A 23,202-nucleotide genomic window follows, 5' to 3' on the forward strand; every position below is an offset into this window, starting at 1 on the left:
GAGTAAGCATCTTTTAATTCCATGGCTGCAGTCACCATCTGCAGTGATTTTGGAGTCCAAAAAATAAAGTCTGACACTATTTCCACTGTTTCCCCATCTATTTGCCATGAAGTGATGGGACCAGATGCCATGATCTTAGTTTTCCGAATGTTGAGCTTTCAGCCAACATTTTCACTCTCCTCTTTCACTTTCATCAAGAGACTTTTTAGTTCCTCTTCACTTTCTGTCATAAGGGTGATGTCATCTGCATATCTGAGGTTATCGATACTCTCCCAGCAATCTTGATTCCACCTTGTGCTTCTTCCAACCCAGCGTTTCTCTTGATGTACTCTGCATATAAGTTAAATAAACACGGTGAAAATATGCAGCCTTGATGTACTCCTTTTCTTATTTGGAACCAGTCTATTCTTTCACATCCAGTTCTAACTGTTGTTTCCTGACCTGCATATAAGTTTCTCAAGAGGCAGGTCAGGTGGTTTGGTATTCCCATCTCTTGAAGAATTTTCCACAGTTTATTGTGATCCACACAGTCAACGGCTTTGGCATAGTCAATAAAACAGAAATAGATGTTTTTCTTGTTTTTTGATGACCCAGCTGATGTTGCCAATTTGATGTCTGGTTCCCCTGCCTTTTCTAAAACCAGCTTGAACATCTGGAAGTTCTCAGTTCACATATTGCTGAAGCCTGGCTTGGAGAATTTTGAGCATTACTTTACTAGCATGTGAGATGAGTGCAATTGTGAGTTAATTTGAGCTTTCTTTGGCATTGTCTTTCTTTGGGATTGGAATGAAAACTGACATTTTCGAGTCCTGTGGCCACTTCTGGGTTTTCCAAATTTGCTGGCATATTGAGTACAGGATTTTGCAGTGTCATTTTCAGGATTTTAAATAGCTCAACTGGAATTCCATCGCATCCATGAGCTTTGTTCATAGTGATGCTTTCTAAGGCCCACCTGACTTCACATTCCAGGGTGTCTGGCTCTAGGTGAGTGATCACACCATCGTGATTATTTGGGTCATGAAGATCTTTTTTGTATAGTTCTTCTGTGTATTCTTGCTACCTCTTCTTAATATCTTCTGCTTCTGTTAGGTCCATACCATTTCTGTCCTTTATCAAACACATCTTTGCATGAAATGTTCCCTTGCTATCTCTAATTTTCTTGAAGAGATCTCTAGACTTTCCCATTCTGTTGTTTTCCTCTATTTCTTTGCATTGATCACTGAGGAAGGCTTTCTTATATCTCCTTGCTATTCTTTGTAACTCTGCGTTCAAATGGGAATAGCTTTCCTTTTTTCCTTTGCTTTTCGCTTCTCTTATTTTCACAGCTATTTATAAGGCCTCCTCGGACGGTCATTTTGTCTTTTTGCATTTCTTTTCCGTGGGTATGATCTTGATCCCTGTCTCCTGTTCAATGTCACAAACCTCTCTCCATAGTTCATCAGGCACTGTGTCTATCAGATCTAGTCCCTTAAATCTATTTCAGACTTGCACTGTATAGTCATAAGGGATTTGATTTAGGTCATACCTGAATGGTCTAGTGGTTTTCAACACTTTCTTCAATTTAAGTCTTAATTTGGCAATAAGGAGTTCATGATCTGAGCCACAGTCAGCTCCCAGTCTTCTTTTTGCTGACTGTATAGAACTTCTTCATCCTTGGCTGCAAAGAATATAATCAATCTGATTTCAGTGTTGACCATCTGGTGATGTCCATGTGTAGAGTCTTCTCCTGTGTTGTTGGAAGAGGGTGTTTGCTATGACCAGTGCGTTTTCTTGACAAAACTCTATTACCCTGTGCCTTGCTTCATTCCGTACTCCAAGGCCAAATTTACCTATTACTCCAGGTGTTTCTTGACTTCCTACTTTTGCATTCCAGTCCCCTATAATGAAAAGGACATCTTTTTTGGGTGCTTTAAAATGTCTTGCATGTCTCCCTAGAACCGTTCATCTTCAGCTTCTTCAGCGGTACTGGTGGGGCATAGGCTTGGATTGCCGTGATATTGAATGGTTTGCCTTGGAAACGAACAGAGATCATTTGTTGTTGTCGAGATTGCATTAAAGTACTGCATTTCGGACTCTTTTGTTGACCATGATGGCTACTCCATTTCTTCTAAGGGATTCCTGTCCACGGTAGTAGACATAATGGTCATCTGAGTTAAATTCCCCCATTCCAGTCCATTTTAGTTTGCTGATTCCTAGAATGTTGACATTCACTCTTGCCATCTCCTGTTTGACCACTTCCAATTTGCTTTGATTCATGGACCTAACATTCGAGGTTCCTATGCAATATTGCTCTTTACAGCATGAGACCTTGCTTCTATCACCAGTCACATCCACAACTGGGTATTGTTTTTTCTTTGACTCCATCCCTTCATTCTTTCTGGAGTTATTTCTCCACTGATCTCCAGTAGCATATTGGGCACCTACCGACCTGGGGAGTTACTCTTTCAGTATCCTATCATTTTGCTTTTCATGCTATTCATGGGGTTCTCAAGGCAAGAATACTGAATTGGTTTCCCATTCCCTTCTCCAGTGCACCACATTCTGTCAGACCTCTCCACCATGAGCCGACTGTCTTGGTTGGCCCCACACAGTATGGCTTAGTTTCACTGAGTTAGACATGACTGTTGTCCTTTGATCAGATTGGCTAGTTTTCTGTGATTATGGTTTTAGTGTGTCTGCCCTCTGATGCCCTCTTGTAACACCTACCATCTTTCCTGGGTTTCTCTTACCTTGGACGTGGGGTATCTCTTCAAGGCTGCTCCAGCAAAGCATAGCAGCTGCTCCTTACCTTGTTCGAGGGTTATCTCCTCACAGCTGCCCCTCTTGACCTTGATCGTGGAGTAGCTCCTCTAGGCCCTCCTGTGTCAGTGCAGCTGCTGCTCCTTGGATGTGGGGTTGTTCCTCTCACATAAATACATAAAAAGTGATTATAAAAAAGAAATTGTGCACAGTAGTGAAATATGCCCACTTATAGTATAATATTTTAAAGTACATTCTGGTTAATCTTCAATTTTTTTTTCTTTTTTACTGCCCAGTCACAGAAGTAAATCACAAAATATATGAATTGAGTCTAATACAAAACTCTCATTTACGTTTTTATGACTAAATGTTTACTACTTCAAATACTATATTATAGTATTCATTTGATTAGTTTTCTTTCTATCTATTATTGTCTTTCTATACATTTTAACATGGTCTAAATACAGTAATATTCTACACACTTCAGTCCAGTTTCACCTTTAGGAACTGAAGGCCAGAGGCAAAAGTACAAATGAAAGTTCCTAGTCTTCTCCCTTTCTCTTCCCATCTCTGGATCTGTTTTTCACCCAGAAGACCAGAGTATGGAGTTTTATTAGCACAGCTGTGTCAATTATAATCCCTCATCTACTTTCCACCATCATATACTAACTTTTGATGCTACAGCAACATCTTGATTTCATCAAATATGGAGCTTATGTTTTCATTTCCTCACTTATTTTTCTTATTTGGGAGTGATTATCAGAAAATTAAGAGGCAGAAATCTGTTCCTTCTGTCATCTTAAATCCAGGTGTATCCACATAACGTTTAGTATTTCTTTGAAAAAAAAGTCTCTGCTTTTCTTTTATGAGACATTATTTTTTTACACAATTGTCTAAACTCCTTCAGTAAACTGTAAGCTTTGTGGAGAGGCTATCTCATTTTTGTTTCCCCTGAATAATTTAATCTGGTACTTTAATTAAATGGAACATCAGCAGATATTTGTTGAATTAAATTAGGTTAAATAAGGTTTTAAATGCTTTAGGAAAAACAGTATATAAACTGTATTTATGCATATCCTGTCTTCATTAATGCAGTAAGCAGTTTCATTTTCTTTTGAACACCCATGACCATCCACGGACAGTGAAAGCAATGTAAAGTATTTATTTCACTGGTCAGCGTTATCTGTTAGAAGTCATAATGTCCTTTGATGTTAGGCAATCCTAGATTTAAATTAATGTCTTTCATTTATTAGCAACATCTTAACCCACTTGTGGGGTTGTAAGGATAGCATGAAATGAATGGCATCGTGAAAGCTTCTGTAGTTTAGCTAGTGCGCAACCACTGTCATTGTTGTCTCATTATTTCAAGAGATAGCAGTGAAACCTTCAGTGACTTTTATAGCATGTAAATTTAACTGTTCTTAGACTGATGAATCAGTCTCTGCTGATATTTTCTGTGGTTGTGCCGTACTGTGCTAAGTTGCTTATGTGACCCTACGGACTGTAGCCCACAGGCTTCTCTGTCCATGGTATTTTCCAGGCAAGAATACTGAAGTGGGTTGCCATGCCCTACTCCAGGGGATCTTCCTGACCCAGGGTTCGAATTTGTGTCTCTAAAGTCTCCGACCTTGGCAGGTAGGCTCTTTCCCACTAGCGCCACCTGAAGCCTTTTCTGTTGCTCTCTCCTGTCATTTGTCTGTATTTTAACTTCCAATACTATAGTATAATGGTTAAGAATGCTGATGCTGGAACCAGGTTTTCTGGTCTTCTAATAATAACTCTGCCATTAACTGAAATTTTGGCCTTGAACAAGATATTTAACTTCTTTATCCTCAAGATTCCTCATTTGTTACTTATGGGTAGTCATATTTATTTCATAACACCATTTTAAGATGAAAGTATTAATAGTTATGTTGCATATTTAAAACTGTGTTTAGAGCAAAATCTGTGTATGAGTTAGTTATAAAAGTTCTGGTTTCCTGTTGTATCTACATTTTGCCTTTTTGAGCAATAAAAGGCAAGCATAATTTAACTCTTAATTCAAAGCTGCTCTCAGTCCTGCAAGTGGTTTAGGAATTTCCTGCAGGAAAAGTCCATAAATTCTTCACAAGGCATCCTTTTCATTTAATATTTGGTTTTGTGCTTCCCTTGGGGCTCAGCTGATAAAGAATTTGCCTGCACTGTGGGAAAGCTGGATTCGATCCCTGAGTTTGGAAGATCCCCTGGAGAAGGGAAAGGCTACACACTCCAGTATTCTGGCCTAAAGAATTCCATGGACTGTGTAGTCCATGGGATCACAAAAAGTCCAACATGACTGAGTGACTTTCACTTTGGATGACAAAACATATCAATCATATGCTTTCTGAAAATGCAGAAATATGACTAATGATTTACAAGGCATTTCTGCCAAAACAGACTAGCAGATATATCTGGTATGCCCCAAATCTGTGAATTTACTCCATGTAGCTGAATCCTGGCTCTTGTATGGAAAAACAAATAATAATAATAATAATAGTAATAGAGTCATCTTATTCACTAATCTAGCCAGTGAAATACCATGAGTTTTGCTTGGAAAGAGAATAGATATAAATAGTCTTTATATCTAGATTTTTATTCAGTATTTTAACTCTATTTGCTTAAATACTTAATTAAACACTGAAGGTAATATCCTCCCCACTGTTTTTGCAGATGTATTAGTTGAGTGGAGTGAGCATAGGAGTATATTATTATATTCATGATTAGTTCATCTATAGTTGAGTAGATAGAGGAGAAATAGAATGAGATTAAATCAAGAATGATGAATCTCTTCACCTTACCCTTTCACGAATATCAAGTGCAATTTTATTGACATTAAATTTGGAGTCTTTTCTGCCCATAGGATCTAATCTTTACTTATGGTGAACATTTACTAATATTTATAATGAAATTCCACCATGAATTTTTGTTTGGCTAATATTCCTCATGAGTTTGGAATTCTAATTGCATTCCTTCTTTGTTGTTCTACATTGCATACTCCTTTTAAATGTAATCTTTTATCTCTTCAAACCCTTCACATCTCTATGTCAGCAAGTACCAATACTTTTTGAAGATGTAGTAGTAGAAAAGGCATTCTCCCCTTCAGATATGACATGTGATGTATTACCTGCACGTGCAGTATTGTCAGGGGTGTAGTTTTTCGACTTGAAATGAATTACTTGCTTGACTGAGTTTGGGATTGTTTATCACTGATGACATATTTCTTTCCAAGAACATACCATTTTTCTTGTCGCTTCTTCAAAACAGTAAATGGTGAGATGAACCTGGAATTTTCCAGCAATTTGTGAAAGAAATGAAAGCAATTATTTCAAGTTTCATCCTATCCCGTCAGAAATAACCTTTATAGTGGATCTCTAGTGTGTGCGAATGAATGCTGTCCTAGCATACAATAATGGTATATCAAGAGTTTTCTGTATACACAGAGCACTTATCTTACTTATTATGCCTAAGGTTCAATAAATGCAGATGATAATAAACAAATTCTTTTTCTAACCAAGAAAAAGGCCTTTTGCAGAGAGTTAACCCTTTTTCTTATATTAAAAAAATATATTTGGAAACTGTATTCATATTCTTATTCCTAAAGGAAATTAATATATTTAATCTTAATAACATTGTCAATACCACTTCAAAATGTAAATACATTGTACTGTGCTAGACTCATAGTAATACTATTTGTATTCTCCTTCTCTTTCTGGTAATATGTAAATATTTATTTTTCCATCATTTCTTCATTCAGGCCCACAAAATGGAATTGTCTTGAGAAAAAACATGCTCAATCCTTACCACCTTACCATCCCTTTCACCATTCTTAGTGCAATTTAGACTTTGACAAATGAGTGCTGTTTGACAGTTTATGATCAACATTACAGATACTGCAGAGTTTAAACCATAGATAATTTCCCAAAGCCATCATTTGTTGTTGTTTTTGTTGGGTGGAGAATACTGGAAAACAATGGTGACAAGAACGTTTCTTCCTATTTAGCAACAGTCAATTCTGTTTCTACCTCCCTGTGATAGAGTACAGAGATTGACTCATTCATTCTTAAAGAAACATTTATTAATAACTCATTAATAACCATCTCTCCCAATAAACTTTTTTAGATCCTCAACCATGAAGCAGTTTAACTGTCTCCTTTTTTTATATATATATATATATTTCATCTTAAAAAAAAAAAGAAACTTTACATATAAGTAGAGTTGGAATTGTAAAATCTTAAAAAGTACACTTGTGAATTTGTGCTCAGTCACTCAGTCTTGTCCGACTCTGTGCAACCCTATGGACTGTAGCCCACCAGACTCCTCTGTCCATGGTATTCTCCAGGCAAGAATATTGGACTGGGTTGTTATGTCCTCCCACAGGGGATCTTTCTGACCCAGGGATCAAACCAGTGTCTCTTATGTCTCCTACATCCCAAGCAGATTCTTTACCCACTGAGTCACCTCGGAAGCCCAACTGGTACACAGTTTTGTTTAAATAACTTTTTCTCTGTGTTTATAAAGTCAGGATAACTCACAACTGCCTCTGCATTCAAATAGGACTGGCCCTAACTTTGGTACTATGCAGTCTTGTTTCAGAATCAGTTTAGCATTAAACAAAAGAATCTCTACTGATACATGGCCCCAGAAGGGGGACCAGGTTTGTAACCATAGTTTTAAAGCAGTCATAATTGCTTTCCAAACTGCATCTGCTAACTACAATAGAGATTATATGTATGAACATATAATTTTCTTCACTCATTTTGCCTCCTTCATATGTGAGGCAAAACGCATTCTTCTCTTACACACCATTTGAGTTTAGTATGTTTTACCAATTAAACATCTTAGTAAAATATGTCACATTTCTCACAATGTTACTTGAAACCCCTGTTATGCATGTTTCCTCTCCATGTAGATTAAATATAGAATACGTTTGAATAAGGAATAGGTTATTTCAAGTCCTTTTATTCTATTAAATTCTTTAAAAACCATTGGTTACCATTCTTGGAAATCCAGTGATCTTTTCTCATGTCTTATCTGCTTCAACGTTGATGACATTCAGTCAGCACATTTACTGAGCAGTGAGCATAGATCAAGACCGGAACCAAGGTTTAAAAACAGGATAAAAATTCTGCCCTTGTGGAGCTAGCATTCTAAAGGTTGCATTCAGTGTTGAAGAGGATGGAATATTTGATACTCTACCCCCAACCTTGTATTTCTCACTCCTGACTATTTCTGGGACACACTGACGTTTTTACAAATGCCACTTTTCTGAAAGATATTTTACTTATTATTTTTAGAAAAAAAAAGTGCATATATAATATATAGAAAATTCTTAAAGAGATAGGAATACCAGACCACCTGACCTGCCTCCTGAGAAATCTGTATGCAAGTCAAGAAGCAACAGTTAGAACTGATCATGGAACAACAGACTCGTTCCACATTGGGGAAGTACATCAAGGTTGTATATTGTCACCTTGTTTATTTTACTTATGTGCAGGGTACATCATGCAAAATGGCTGGATGAAGCACAAACTGGAATCAAATTTGCCAGGAGAAGTATCAATAACCTCAAATATGCAAATGACATCACACTTATGACAGAAAATAAAGAAGAATTAAAAAGTCTCTTGATGAAAACGAAAGAGGAGAGTGAAAATGTTGGCTTAAAATTCAACATTCAGAAAACTAAGATCATGACATTCAGTCCCCATCTTTTCATGGCAAATAAATGGGGAAATAGTGGAAACAGTGAGAGAGTTTATTTTGGGGGGCTCCAAAATTACTGCAGATGGTGACTGCAGCCATGAAATTAAAAGACACTCACCCCTTGGAAGAAAAGCTATGATCAACCTAGACAGCATACTAAAAAGCAGAGACATTATTTGCCAACAGAGGTCTGCCTAATTATAGCTATGGCTTTTCCAGTAGTTGTGTATGGATGTGACAGTTGGACTATAAAGAAGGCTGAGCACTACACAATTGATGCTTTTGAACTGTGGTGTTGGAGAAGACTCTTGAGAGTCCCTTGGACTGCAAGGAGATCCACCCAGTCCATCCTAAAGGAGATCAGTCCTGGGTGTTCATTGGAAAGACTGATGCTGAAGCTGAATCTCTAATACTTTGGCCACCTCATGTGAAGAACTGACTCACTGGAAAAGATCCTGATGTTGGGAAAGATTGAAGGTGGGAGGAGAAGGGGAAGGCAGAGGATTAGATGGTTGGATGACATCACCGACTTGATGGACACGAATTTGAGTAAGCTCCGACAGTTGGTGATGAACAGGGAAGCCTGGTGTTCTACAGTCCATGGGGTCACAAAGAGTCAGACACGACTGGGCAACTGAACTGAATTGATACATTTTTGGACAAGGCCCATGGCATAAGTGGGGTCTTAGTTTCCTGACCAGGGACTGAACTCATGACATCTGCAGTGGAAGTGTGGAATCCTCACCATTGGACTACCATTAAAGTCATTATTTTTAAAGTATTTTTTTAACTGATAAATAATTTATATATGTGAGAAAAAGATAGATGTTACAGACTAAGTATGATGAATTTTATAATTGAATAATCATGCTAATCAAGTTATCAAATATTTTCCATCATAAAGACCCATTTTACCCCTTCTCATTCAATTTCCGTCCTACTCCTAGAAAACTACCATTCTGATTTTTTTTTTTTTGACCAGAGATAACTTTTTCCTGCTCTAAAGGTTTAGATAAATGAAATCATATAGTATACACTTTTCCTTGTACAGTTTTTTTTTTTTTTAATTCAGCCTGCCTCTTCAATCACCTGTGTTTTGCATGTGTATTCCTTTTCATTGCTGAGGAGCATTTTTTTGTATATATGAGCAACAATTCTTCAATTTGTTCCTCTGCTGATGGATATTTGTTTATTTTTTATTTGGAGCTCTTATAATTAATACTGCTATAAAAATTCTTGTACAAATGATTGTGTGTGCATATATTTTTTATTTTCAGTTTTCCTGGATAAACACCTAGAAGAATTTGTGAGTCATAAGGCTTTAATTTGCTTTCTGCTGATGATCAGTTGTATTGAGTATTTTCCTGGACTTATTCCCTGTTAGTATCTAGGCAGGACCAGAACAGTGCTTAGCCTCAAGTTACTTGACTCCCAGTACTGAGACAAGATCCTACCCAATTCCCTGCAAATATTTTCCCTGTGTTTTCAATCTGACAAATGGAAGCAAGCACTAATAATATATTGTTGGTGAATTTTGTTGTTATTGTTGATGCTCTTCCTTCATTTGAGAGAATAAATATGGTACATTTTACTGAATCTTAGACAAGAAAAAGTTTACAAATCATTTATTTTTTAGTCAATTAATTAATTTAAATGGAAGAACAATTACTTTACAACATTCTGGTGGCTTTTGCTATACATAGACATACATCAGCCACTGGTGCACATGTGTCCCCCCATCCTGAACCACTCTCCTATCTCCTTCCCCATCCCATCCTTCTGGGAGCATCAGCTTTGAGTGAGCTGCATCATAATCGAACTTACACTGGTCATCTATTTTACATATCATAATATACATGTTTCAATATTATTCTCTCATATAATTTCACCCTCGCCTTTTCCCACTGAGTCAAAAAGTCTGTTCTTTATATCTGTGTCTATTTTACTGACTTGCATATAGGATTGTCATTACCATCTTACTAAATTCCATATATATATATATATATATATATATATATATATATATATATATACATTAATATACTGTATAGGTGTTTCTCTTTCTGACTTACATCACTCTGTATAATAGGCTCCAGCTTCATCCACCTCGTTAGCAGGTACTCAAATGCATTCTTTTTAATAGCTGAGTAATATTTCATATGACTAAATACCATAAATTCTTTACCCATTCATCTGCAGATGGACATCTAGGTTGTTTTCATATCCTAGCTTTTGTAAACAGTTCTGCAATGAATATTTAGGTGCAAGTACCTCTTTCAGTTCTAGTTTATTAGGTGTGTATGCCCAGCAGTTGGATTGCTGGGTCATATGGTAGTTCTATTTCCAATTTTTTAAGGATTCTATACACTGTTCTTCATAGTGGCTGTACCACTTTGCATTCTCACCAACAGTGTAAGAGGGTACACTTTTCTCTACACTCTCTCCAACATTTATTGTTTGTAGACATTTTGATTCTGGCTATTCTGACCAGTGTGAGATGATATCTCATTGTGGTTTTGATTTGCATTTCTCTGATAATGAGTGGTGTTGAGCATTTTTCATGCTAGCTATCTGTATGTCTTCTTTGGATAAATGTCTGCTTAGTTCTTTGGTCCACTTTTTCATTGGGTTATTCATAAATCCCATTTGTTTACTTTTATTTTTATTTCCATTACTCTGGGAGGTATGTCATACAGGATCTTGCTGCAATTTATGTTAGAGACCGTTCTGTTTATGATATCCTCTGAGAGTTTTAAAGTTTCTGGTATTACATTTAGATATTTAATCCATTTTGAGTTTACTTTTGTGCATCATGTTAGAAAGGGTTCTAGTTTCATTCTTTTACAGGTGGGTGACCAGTTTCCCCAGCAGCACTTGTTAAAGAGATTTTTTTTCTCCATTGTATATTTTTGCCTCCTTTGTCAAAGATAAGGTTTCCACAGGTGCGTGGATTTATCTCTGGGCTTTCTATGCTGTTTCAGTGATCTGTATTTCTGTCTTTGTGCCAGTACTATACTCTCTTGATGACTGTAGCTTTGTAGTATAATCTAAAGTCAGGCAGGTCGATTCCTCCAGTTTCATTCTTTCTCAACATTGCTTTGACTATTCGAGTTTTGTGTGTGTGTGTGTGTTTCCATACAAATTGTGAGATTATTTGTTCTAGTTCTGTGAAAAATGCCATTGGCAGCTTGATAGTGATTGCAGTGAATCTATAGATTGCTTTGGATAATATGCTCATTTTCACTACATTGATTCTTCCAATCAACAAAAATGGTACATTTCTCCATTTATTTGTGTCATCTTTGATTTCTTTCATCAGTTTTTTATAGCTATCTATATATAGGTCTTTTGTTTCTTTAGGTAAACTTATTCCTAAGTATTTTTTTTTTCTTTTCATCACAGTGGTGAATAGGATTCTTTCCTTAATATATCTGTTTTCTCATTGTTAGCGTATAGGAATGCAAGGGATTTCTGTGTATTAATTTTGTATCCAGAAACTTGACTGTATTCATTAATTACTTCTAGTAATTTTCTGATGGTGTCTTCAAGGTTTTCTATGTAGAGTATCATATCACCTGAAAGAGTGAGTGTTTTACTTCTTTTCCAATCTGGATTCCTTTTATTTATTTTTCTTCTTTGATTACTGTCACTAAGAGGTCCAAAACTATGTTGAGTAGTAGTGGTGAGAGTGAGCACGCTTGTCTTGTTCCTGATTTTAGGAGAAATGCTTTCAATTTTTCACCATTGAAGATAATGTTTGGTGTGGGTTTGTTGTATATGTCTTTTATTATGTTGAAGTATGCTCCTACTTCCCTGGTGGCTTAGACAGTAAGGTGTCTGCCTACGATGCAGGAGATCCAAGTTCAGTGCCTGGGTAGGGAATATCTCCTGGAGAAGGAAATGGCAACCCACTCCAGTATTCTTGCCTGGAAAATCCCATGGATGGAGGAGCCTGGTAGGTTACAGTCCATGGGGCTGCAAAGAGTCAGACAAGACTGATACTCCTTGTATGCTTGTTTTCTGGAGAGCTTTTATCATAAACAGGTGTTGAATTTTGTCAAAAGCTTTCTCTGAATCTATTGAGATACTCATATAATTTATATCTTTCAATTTTTTTAATATGGTATATCACATTGATTGATTTGGGAATATTATAGAATCCTTGTATCCCTAGAATAAAGCCCACTCAGTCATGATGTATGGACTTTTTAATATGTTGGATTTTGCTTGCTAGAATTTTGTTGAGGATTTTTTAATCTATGTTCATCAGTGATACTGGCATGCAGTTTTCATTTTCTGTGGCATATTTGTCTGGTTTTGATATTAGGTTGCTAGTGGCCTCATAGAATGGGTTTGGGAGTTTGCCTTCCTCTGCAATTTTCTGGAAGAGTTTGAGTAGGATAGATGTTAGCTCTTCTCTAAGTTTTTGGTAGAACTCAGCTGTGAAGCCATCTGGTCCTGGGCTTTTGTTTGTTGGAAGAGTTTTGATTACAGTTTCCATCTCTGTACTTGGGATGGGTTTGTTACAATTTTCTATTTCTTCCTGGTTCAGTTTTGGAAAGTCATACTTCCTAAGAATTTGTCCATTTCTTCCAATGTATCCATTTTACTGGCACGTGATTGTTCATAGTAGTCTCTTATGAACTTTTGTATTTCTGTGTTGTCTGTTGTGACTTCTCCATTTTCATTTCTAATTTTATTGATTTGATTCTTCTCCATTTTATTTTTGATGAGTCTGTTTAATAGCTTTTCTATTTTATTTATCTTCTCAAAGGACCAGCTTTTAGTTGTGTTGATCTTTGTTATAGTCTCTTTCATTTATTTTTTATTTATTTCTGCTGTGATTTTTATGATTTATTTCCTTCTAGTAACTTTGGTTTTCCTGTGTTCTTCTTTTTCTAGTTGCTTTAATTGTAAAATTAGGTTGTTTATTTGATGTTTCTCTTGTTTCTTGAGGTAGAGTTGTATTGCTATAAACCTCGTTCCTAGCACTGCTTTTACTGAATCCCATAGGTTTTGGGTAGTCTTGTTTTCATTTTAATTTGTTTCAATGCTTATTTTGATTTCCTTTTTTATTTCTTCTGTTATCTGTCAGTTATTCAGAAGCATCCTGCTTAGCCTCCCTGTTTGTCTTTTTTATAGTTTTTTTCTTTTTTGTCCCCTTTAACTGATATCTAATCTTATCACATTGTGATCAGGAAAAAAAAAATGCTTGAAATGGTTTCAATTTTTTTAAAAAATTACCAAGGCTAGATTTATGGCCCTGAATGTAATTTATCTTGGAGAATGTTTTGTGTGCACTTAAGAAAAATGTGAAACCAATTGTATTGGGGTGAAATGTCCTGTAGATTTCAATTAGATCTATCTGGTCCATTATATGATTTAAAACTTGTGTTTCCTTGCTAATTTTCTTTTTGCCTAATCTATCCATAAGTTTGAGTGGGGCATTAAATCCCCCACTATTATTGTGTTGCTGTTAATTCCCCCTTTCATACTTGTTAGCATTTGCCTTATGTATTGAGGTGCTCCTATATTGAGTGCATGTATATTTATAATTGTTATTTCTTCTTTTTGTATTTATCTTTTGATCATTAGGTAATGTCTTTCTTTTTCTCTGATCAGAGTCTATATTTCAAAGTCTATTTTATCTGATATGACTACTGTTACTCCTGCATTTTTTGGTCTCCATTTATATGGAATATCTTTTTCCAGCTTCTCACTTTTACACTATATGTGTCCCTAGATTTGAGGTGGAGCTCTTGTAGATAGCATATATAAGAGTCTTATTTTTGTATCCATTTGGCCAGACTTTTTCTTTTGATTGGAACATTTAACCCATTTACATGTAAGGTAACTATTGACTGCAGCCATGAAATTAAAAGATGCTTACTCCTTGGAAGGAAAGTTATGACCAACCTAGACAGCATATTAAAAGCAGAGGCATTACTTTGCTGACAAAGGTCCATCTCGTCAAGGCTATGATTTTTCCAGTAGTCATGTATGGATGTGAGAGTTGAACTATAAAGAAAGCTGAGCACTGAAGGATTGATGCTTTTGAACTGTGGTGTTGGAGAAGACTCTTGAGAGTCCCTTGAACTGCAAGGAGATCAAACCAGTCCATCCTAAAGAAGATCAGTCCTGGGTGTTCAATGGAAGGACTGATATTGAAACTGAAACTCCAATACCTTGGCCACATGATGTGAAGAACTGACTTATTGGAAAAGACCCTGATGCTGGGAAAGATTGAAGGCAGGAGTAGAAGGGAACAACAGAGGATGAGATGGTTGGATGGCATCACCGACTCATTAGAGATGAGTTTGAATAAACTCTGGGAGTTAGTGGTGGACAGGGAGGCCTGGCGTGCTGTGGTCCATGGGGTCATGAAGAGTAGGACACGACTGAGTGACTGAATTGAGCTATTGATAATCATGATCCCGTTACCATTTGCTTTGTTGTTTTGGTTTCATTTTAATAAACCTTTTCATTGTTTCCTGTCTAGAGAAGATCCTTTAGCATTTGTTGAATAGCTGGTTTGGTACTGCTGAGTTCTCTCATCTTTTGCTTATCCGTAAAAATTTTATTTCTCCTTCATATCTGACTGAGATCCTTGCTGGGTAGAATAATCTTGGTTGTAGGTTTTACTCTTTCATCACTTTAAATATGCCCTGACATTCCCTTCTGGCTTGAAGAGTTTCTATTGAAAGATCAGCTGTCATCCTTATGGGGATACCCTTTTGTGTTGTTTGTTCCTTTTCCCTTACTGTTTTAATATTTGCACTTTGTGTTTAATTTTTGTTAGTTTGATTAGTATGTGTCTTGTGGTATTTCATCTTGGGTTTATCCTGTTTGGGATTCTTTGGGTTTCGTGGACTTGAGTGGTTATTTCCTTCTGCAATTTAGGGAAGTCTTCCACTATGATCTTCTAAAGTATTTTCTCTTGCCCTTTGTTTTTGTCTGCTTCTTCTTAGACACCTATGATGTGAATGTTGGGGCATTTAACATTGTCCCAGAAGTCTCTGAGATTGTCTCATTTCTTTTAATTGTTTTTTTTTTCTTTTTCTTTTTTCCTCTCTGCTCCATTCATTTCCACCATTCTATCTTCCACCTCACTTATCCTATCTTCTTCCTCCATTATTTTACTGTTAGTTCCCTCCAGAGTGTTTTAATCTAAGTTATTGCATTGTTCATTATTGATTGATTCTTTGTTTCTTCTAGGTCCTTGTTAAGCATTTCTTGCATCTTCTCTATCCTTGTCTCTAGTCTATTTGCAACTCCATTTTGTTTTCAAGATTTTGGATCATCTTTACTATCATTATTCTGAATTATTTTTCAGGTATACTTCCTATCTCCATGTCTTTTCTTTGGCTTGATGGGTTTTTATCATGTTGTTTCACTTGCTGAATATTTCTCTGCCTTTTCTCTCTCTTTCTCTCTCTTTTTTCTTTCTTTTTAAGATTGCTGTGTTTGGGATGCTCTTTCTGCAGAATGGAAGCTCATGGTTCCTCTTCACTGTGGAGTCTATTTCCTGCAGGAGGCCAGTGGCTTATCAAGTTTTCCTGGTTGGGGGAACTTGTTTCTGTGTTCTAGATGTTGGAGCTGGATATCTTCTCTCTGGAGTGCAGTGAAGTGTCCAGTAGTGACTTTTGGGTGTCTATGGGTTTGGCATGGCTTTGGGCAGCCCATTTTTTTTTTTTTTTTTTTATGTTCAGGGTTGTGTTCCTGTTTACTGGAGAATTCCGTCGTGTGTTGGTTCATTGAAATTGTTGGTTCTTGGGTGAAGCTTGGTTTCAGTGTAGGTATGGAGACTTTTGGGTGAAATATTGTCTATTAATGTTCCCTGAAGTCTGGAGTTCTCTGATGTTCTAAAGTTCTGGAGTTAATCCTCCTGTCTCTGGGTGTTGGTCCTTCTCTTACAGTAACATCAAGACTTCTTCATCCATAGAGTGCAGGCAATAAAACCCCTAGGTTAATAGTGATGCAACTCTCCACAGCCAGAAACACCCAGAGAGATTCATACAGCTATACAGATAAGAAAAGAAAAAGGAGAGAAATAGAGGTGAACAGGAGGAGAAAAGGGAGAGTCAAAGGTGTAGGGTGCAATCAATCCAGTAATTACATCCCTAAGTGCTCACCACAACCAGAAACACCCAGAGACATTTACAGACTTATAGAGAAAAGAGAAAAGTGAGGAAAGAGATAGAGGTGACCTGGAGGGGAAAAGGAAGAATCAAAAGGGGAAAGAGGAATCAAGCCAGTAATCAAATCCTTAAGTGAAAATGAATACAGATGATTAGAGACTTAAAGGCACAAAATTGATAATAAATATCAAAAAGCAAAGATTAAAATCCTAGACGTTAGACTCTCAAAAATACAATATAAAATTACAAAACAAAATTGATCAAAAATTTTTAAAATATGTATCTGAACATTGTTTTTAAAAAAGTTTTTTTTTAAGGTAGTGAAAGTGAAAGTTGCTCAGTCGTGTCTGACTCTTTGCCACCCCATGAACTATACAGTCCATGGAATTCTCCAAGTCAGAATACTGGAATGCATAGCCTTTCCCTTCTCCAGGGGATCTTCCAAACTCAGGGACTGAACCCAGGTCTCCCGAATTGCAGATGGATTCTTTACCAGCTGAACCACAGTGGAAGCCCAATAATATTGCAGTGGGTAACCTATCCCTTCTCCAGCAGATCTTCTTGATCCAGGATTTGAACCAGGGTCTCCTGCATTGCAGGTGAATTCTTTACCAACTGAGCTATCAGGAAAGCTAATAGTAGGCTATAAAAATGAAAGTTAAGGAAGTGATAACTTTATTTTTTAAAAAAATTAAAAAGTGATGATAGTAAAAATATATCTAGGAATTTCTCTGAAACTGTTGTGGGCAGTGTTGTGTCAGTTTGGTGTCAGGTAGTCCCTTGTTCCAGCTTGTACTTGTTCTCAAGGTCTATAGTTGCCCTGAAGGAGGAAACAGACAGAATAAGCTCCATCTTGAAAGCAGGACTCCATCCTGGGCCACACTGTGGACTTTGAGCTATATGCGCAGTATCTATGGAAACAACATACCAACTGGAAAACCAACCATCCCTCACCCCCATGGAAGAGCCCCAGGGCCCATACATAGACTCTTTGTCGCCTAAAAGAATGCCTTAATTATCTGTGTAACCGAATAGAATCATAAATTATATTATGCTTGTTGGGGTATGACCACAGGCCCAATGATAACTGTCCACTATTAACTACCTAGGCTTAAGGCATATGAATCACAGGTTGAAGGCATAATGAATCACGGGATAACTTTGATTGTATCTTTCATTTCCTTTGATCAGACTGGTTTAAGAGAATTTGTATGAGCACATACACTTAGGGTATATAAGGTTTTCACAAAAACTGGTTGGAATCCTTGGTTAAGAGAAGACTCTGCCTTGGGCCTGCCGATGTAATAAACTGCACTACACTATCTGCATTGTCTTTCTGAGTAAGTTTGTTTCCCAGAATGCGTGGTTACAACATTTGGTGCATTGACCGGGAAACTCCTCACTTTGAGGAGACAAGTCCTATTTGGGACTACTCCAAGGCCTTGTGGCTCAAATTTTCCCCTTCTGTAAGGATTCTGCTTCTCAATGCCCAGACCTTTCTTGTTAGCAGGTAGTAGACGGAGAAGGCAATGGCAACCCACTCCAGTACTCTTGCCTGGAAAATCCCATAGACGGAAGATCCTGGTGGGCTGCAGTCCATGGGGTCGCTAAGAGTCGGACATAGCTGAGCGACTTCACTTTCACTTTTCACGTTCATGCATTGGAGAAGGAAATGGCAACCCACTCCAGTGTTCTTGTCTGGAGAATTCCAGGGGCGAAGGAGCCTGGTGGGCTGCCGTCTATGGGGTCGCACAGAGTTGGACATGACTGAAGAGACTTAGCAGCAGCAGCAGATGGCAGCAGGGGAACTGAGCACCTAGGTGAGGAGGAACTCACCCATCAGGGTGGATGAGGGGGCCTGATCACTCCCCTGGGAGGGACTAGAAGGGGCATGGACTCACAGGAATCTAGAATAGGCAGATGGCAGCGCTTGCTTGCTACACAGGTTGACAAGCATGTTAGGGTTTAGGAAGGAAATTTGTGAATGTCATTTAAGAGGTGGTGTCTACGCCGTCTTGGGGAAAATTATTACCAAGCAATCGCCAGGGGACTGTTAGGAGAAAAAACTTGGTCTTTGTGTGCTCGTATTCTGACCTCCCCAAGGAGATGTCCATCTGCTGTGAAATTATTGAACCCCCTTAGAATTGTCAGGCTAGAAGGAGTGGGATACATAAGTGAGTATGAATTGGCTTTTCCAGAGATGTCCTGAGATGGGGGATATTTATGTGTTTTCATCTGTACCTGATCAAGCCTACCAATGCAGAACAGACTTTAAAATTTAAGGGAAAAACAGTCTTGGACCATGTGGTGTTCTGGTTAGGCCGTGCTGACCAGCAGGTGAAGACACGCTGATCCCCCTTCTCTTTCTAGGATCTGGCAGGTAAGGCTCCTCTCACCCCATTTAGGAAGGAGGTGGAATGGCAATTTAAGTGTTTCATTGAGTGGAAATATCAGAGTACGTAGGGTACCAAGAACTTCATAGACAGAATGAAAATGAAAAGTAGAAGAAGGTCCAAGTAGGTAAGCAATACGGGGGGAAGTGAATCTAAGGCAACTGTATTGGAGTGCAAGATTAAAAATTTAAAGAAGGGATTTGGAGGAGACTATTTGGTGAAGATGACGCCTAACTGCCCCCACATACTCTGTAAGATTGAATGGCCCCCTATGGGAGTAGGATGGCCACCAGAGGACACCATGAACTTAAAAAATAGTGGAAGCAGTCTATACACTAGTCACAGGAGAGCCAGAACACCCAGATCAATATCCATATATTGATTCATGGTTAGGGTTAGCTCAAGACCCTCCTACTTGGACAAGGTTCTGTATCCAGAAGGGAAAGGGGAAAATATTAATGGCACAAAAATTAACTGATGATAAAAAAGGAAATTCTACAGAATTTGGATGGAGATGACCTGGCCCCTCCCCCATACTGGATAATGATGCACCAGCCTCCCAGTGTTCCACCAGGACCAGAGGCTGCCTTAATGCCCTATCCAGGGCCAGGTGAAGTTCATGCAGTAGCCACTGCTCTTCCGCCAGCTCTCCTGGAGATCGTAGAGCCACCATTTTGTCAGGCTCCGATCCCAGTGATGGAGACCTCTGGTCAACGCCCCCAGGATTCCACCTCAGCCAGACCTCCTAGACTCTATCCACCTCTCCCAGTGAGTACTGATGGGAAGGGGGAAGAAAACAAAGGAATTAGACAAAGGCTGTGCTCCGCCAAGGAACAGGGGGAAAGAACCTCACTACAGATGCCCCTCAGAGAGCTACAACCGCCTCCGGTTCAGGACGCATGTGGGCACTACCATCAGCCCCCTGTAGCCTATTGTCCAGCCGTTTTCCTCTATGGATATATTTAACTGGCAGAGACACACTCCACTGTACTCGGGGGAGCCACAAGCCATGATTAGGCTAATAGAGACTATTTTTTGAACCCACCGCCCTACATGGGATGACACAATTCAATTACTAGTCTCCCTTTTCAGCACTGAGGAAAGACACAGGGTCCTAACTGAGACCAGAACATGGTTAAGAGACATGGAACCTGAGGGTACTATAAACCTGCAGCAGTAGGCAGAACTAGCCACCCCAGATGAAAGGCCCAACTGGGACTGTAACACAGAGGAAGGGAGGGGCCACCTGGAGAGACATCAGGTGGCTATTTTACAAGGTCTCAAGAGGGAGTCTGAAAATCTATAAGTAGGGCAAAACCCTCTGAAATGATTCAAAGGGAAAGCAAATCACTCTCTGAATTCTATGAAAACCTCTGCGAGACCTGTAGACTTTATAAGCCAATAGATCCAGAGGGAGCTGGGTCTTAGATGGTGATAAATGCAGACTTTGTGTCTCGAGCCTACCCCCAAAATGTCAGATGGGAAGCACCAAGTGACTCATTAATTTTTCTACATCCCTGGATGCCCAGTACCTTTGTTGGGAAGAGACTTGCTGTCTAAACTGGGGGCACAAGTGACCTTTACACCCAAGAAAGATCCACTCTTTGAGTGGGCTCAACCACCTATTTACTCTTCCTATATGTAATCCGTCAAGATGAATGGAGGTTGCATGATCTCCTGGAGGGGAAATCAGACAGGCTAAACAGTCAAGAGAGAGAGTTAACTCAACAATTCCCTGAGGTCTGGGTGGAAGAACCCCCCCCCCCCCCCAAGGCTTGCAAAACAAGCTCCACTGGTACTAGAACTCAAACCCAGTACAATTACATTAGTACCCTCCTTGGGTCTGCCAGACCTTGCTAAGCCATTATTCTTTATGTGACTGAAAAGGACAAGTTGGCTATGGGAGTGTTGTCCCAGACTTATGGGGACATGGGACAGACCCGAGGCTTATCTCTGGAAACGGCTGGACAATGGCGCCACTTGGTGGCTGGGATGCTTACAGGCAGTTGCTGCAGTTGCCTTACTGTTCCGGGAGGCAACTAAGCTGACTTTGGGTCAAGATTTGATCGTAAAAGTCCTGCATGAGGTCAACACTCTCCTGCAAGTTCAGTTCAGTTCAGTTCAGTCTCTCAGTCGTGTCCGACTCTTTGTGACCCCATGAATCGCAGCATGCCAGGCCTCTCTGTCCATCATCAACTCCTGGAGTTTACTCAAACTCATGTCCATCGAGTCGGTGATGCCATCCAACCATCTCATCCTCTGTCGTCCCCTTCTCATCCTGCTCCCAATCCCTCCCAGCATCAGGGTCTTTTACAATGAGCCAACTCTTCCATGAGGTGGCCAAAGTATTGGAGTTTCAGCTCCAGTATCAGTCCTTCCAATGAACACCCAGGACTGATCTCCTTAAGGATGGACTGGGTGGATCTCCTTGCAGTCCAAGGGACTCAAAAGTCTTCTCCAACACCAAAGTTCAAAAGCATCAATTCTTCGGCAATCAGCTTTCTTTATAGTCTAACTCTCACATACATGCATGACTACTGGAAAAACTGTAGCCTTGACTAGATGGACCTTTGTTGGCAATGTAATGTCTCTGCTTTTTAGTATGCTATCTAGGTTGGTCATAACTTTCCTTCCAAGGAGTAAACGTCTTTTAATTTCATGGTTGCAATCACCATCTGCAGTGATTTTGGAGCCCAGAAAAAAAAAGTCAGCCACTGTTTCCCCATCTATTTGCCATGAAGTGATGGGACCAGATGCCATGATCTTAGTTTTCTAAACGTTGAGCTTTAAGCCAACATTTTCACTCTCCTCTTTCACTTTCATCAAGAGGCATTTTAGTTCCTCTTCACTTTCTGCCATAAGGGTGGTGCCATCTGCATATCTGAAGTTATAGATATTTCTCCCAGCAATCCTGATCTTAGCTTGTATTTCTTCCAGCCCAGCATTTCTCATGATGTACTCTGCATCGAAGTTAAACAAGCAGGGTGACAGTATACAGCCTTTACATACTCCTTTTCCTAATTGGAACCAGTCTGTTGTTCTATGTCCAGTTCTAACTGTTGCTTTTTGACCTGCATACAGGTTTCTCAAGAGGTAGGTCAGGTGGTCTGCTATTCCCATCTCTTTCAGAATTTTCCACAGTTTATTGTGATCCACACAGTCAAAGGCTGTGGCATAGTCAATAATGCAGAAATAGATGTTTTTGTTTTTGTGTTTTTCTGGAACTCTCGTGCTTTTTCAATGATCCAGCGGATGTTGGCAATTTGATCTCTGGTTCCTCTGCCTTTTCTAAAATCAACTTGAACATCTGGAAGTTCATGGTTCATGTATTGCTGAAGCCTGGCTTGGAGAATTCTGAGCATTATTTTACTAGCATGTGAGATGAGTGCAATTGTGTGGTAGTTTGAGCATTCTTTGGCATTGCCATGAAAACTGACCTTTTCCAGTCCTGTGGCCACTGCTGAGTTTTCCAAATTTGCTGGCATATTAAGTGAAGCACTTTCACAGCATCATCTTTCAGGATTTGAAATAGCTCAACTGGAATTCCATCACCTCCACTAGCTTTGTTCATAGTGATGTTTTCTAAGGCCCACTTGACTTCACATTCTAGGATGTCTGGCCCTAGGTGAGTGATCACACCATTGTGATTATCTGGGTCATGAAGATCTGTTTTGTACAGCTCTTCTGTGTATTCTTGCCACCGCTTCTTAATATCTTTTGCTTCTGTTTGGTCCATATGATTTCTGTCCTTTATTGAACCCATCCTTGCATGGAATGTTCCCTTGGTATCTCTAATTTTCTTGAAGAGATCTCTAGTCTTTCTCATTCTGTTGTTTTCCTCTATTTCTTGCATTTATCACTGAGGAACACTTTCTTATTCAGATGGGAATATCTTTCCTTTTTTCTTCTGCTTTTCACTTCTCTTCTTCTCCCAGCTATTTGTAAGGCCTCCTCAGTCAACCATTTTGCCTTTTTGCATTTCTTTTCCATGGGGATGGTCTTGACCCCTGTCTCCTGTACAATGTCATGAACCTCTGTCCATAGTTCATCAGTCACTATGTCTATCAGATCTAGTCCCTTAAATCTATTTTTCACTTCCACTGTATAGTCATAAGGGATTTGATTTCGGTCATCTAGTTGTTTTCCCTACTTTCTTCAATTTAAGTCTGAATGAGAGACCCCCATAAATGGCTGTCAATATCCCGGATTAT

This window comes from Muntiacus reevesi, chromosome X (assembly GCF_963930625.1).
Source record: "Muntiacus reevesi chromosome X, mMunRee1.1, whole genome shotgun sequence".
NCBI classification, from domain to species: Eukaryota; Metazoa; Chordata; class Mammalia; order Artiodactyla; family Cervidae; genus Muntiacus; species Muntiacus reevesi.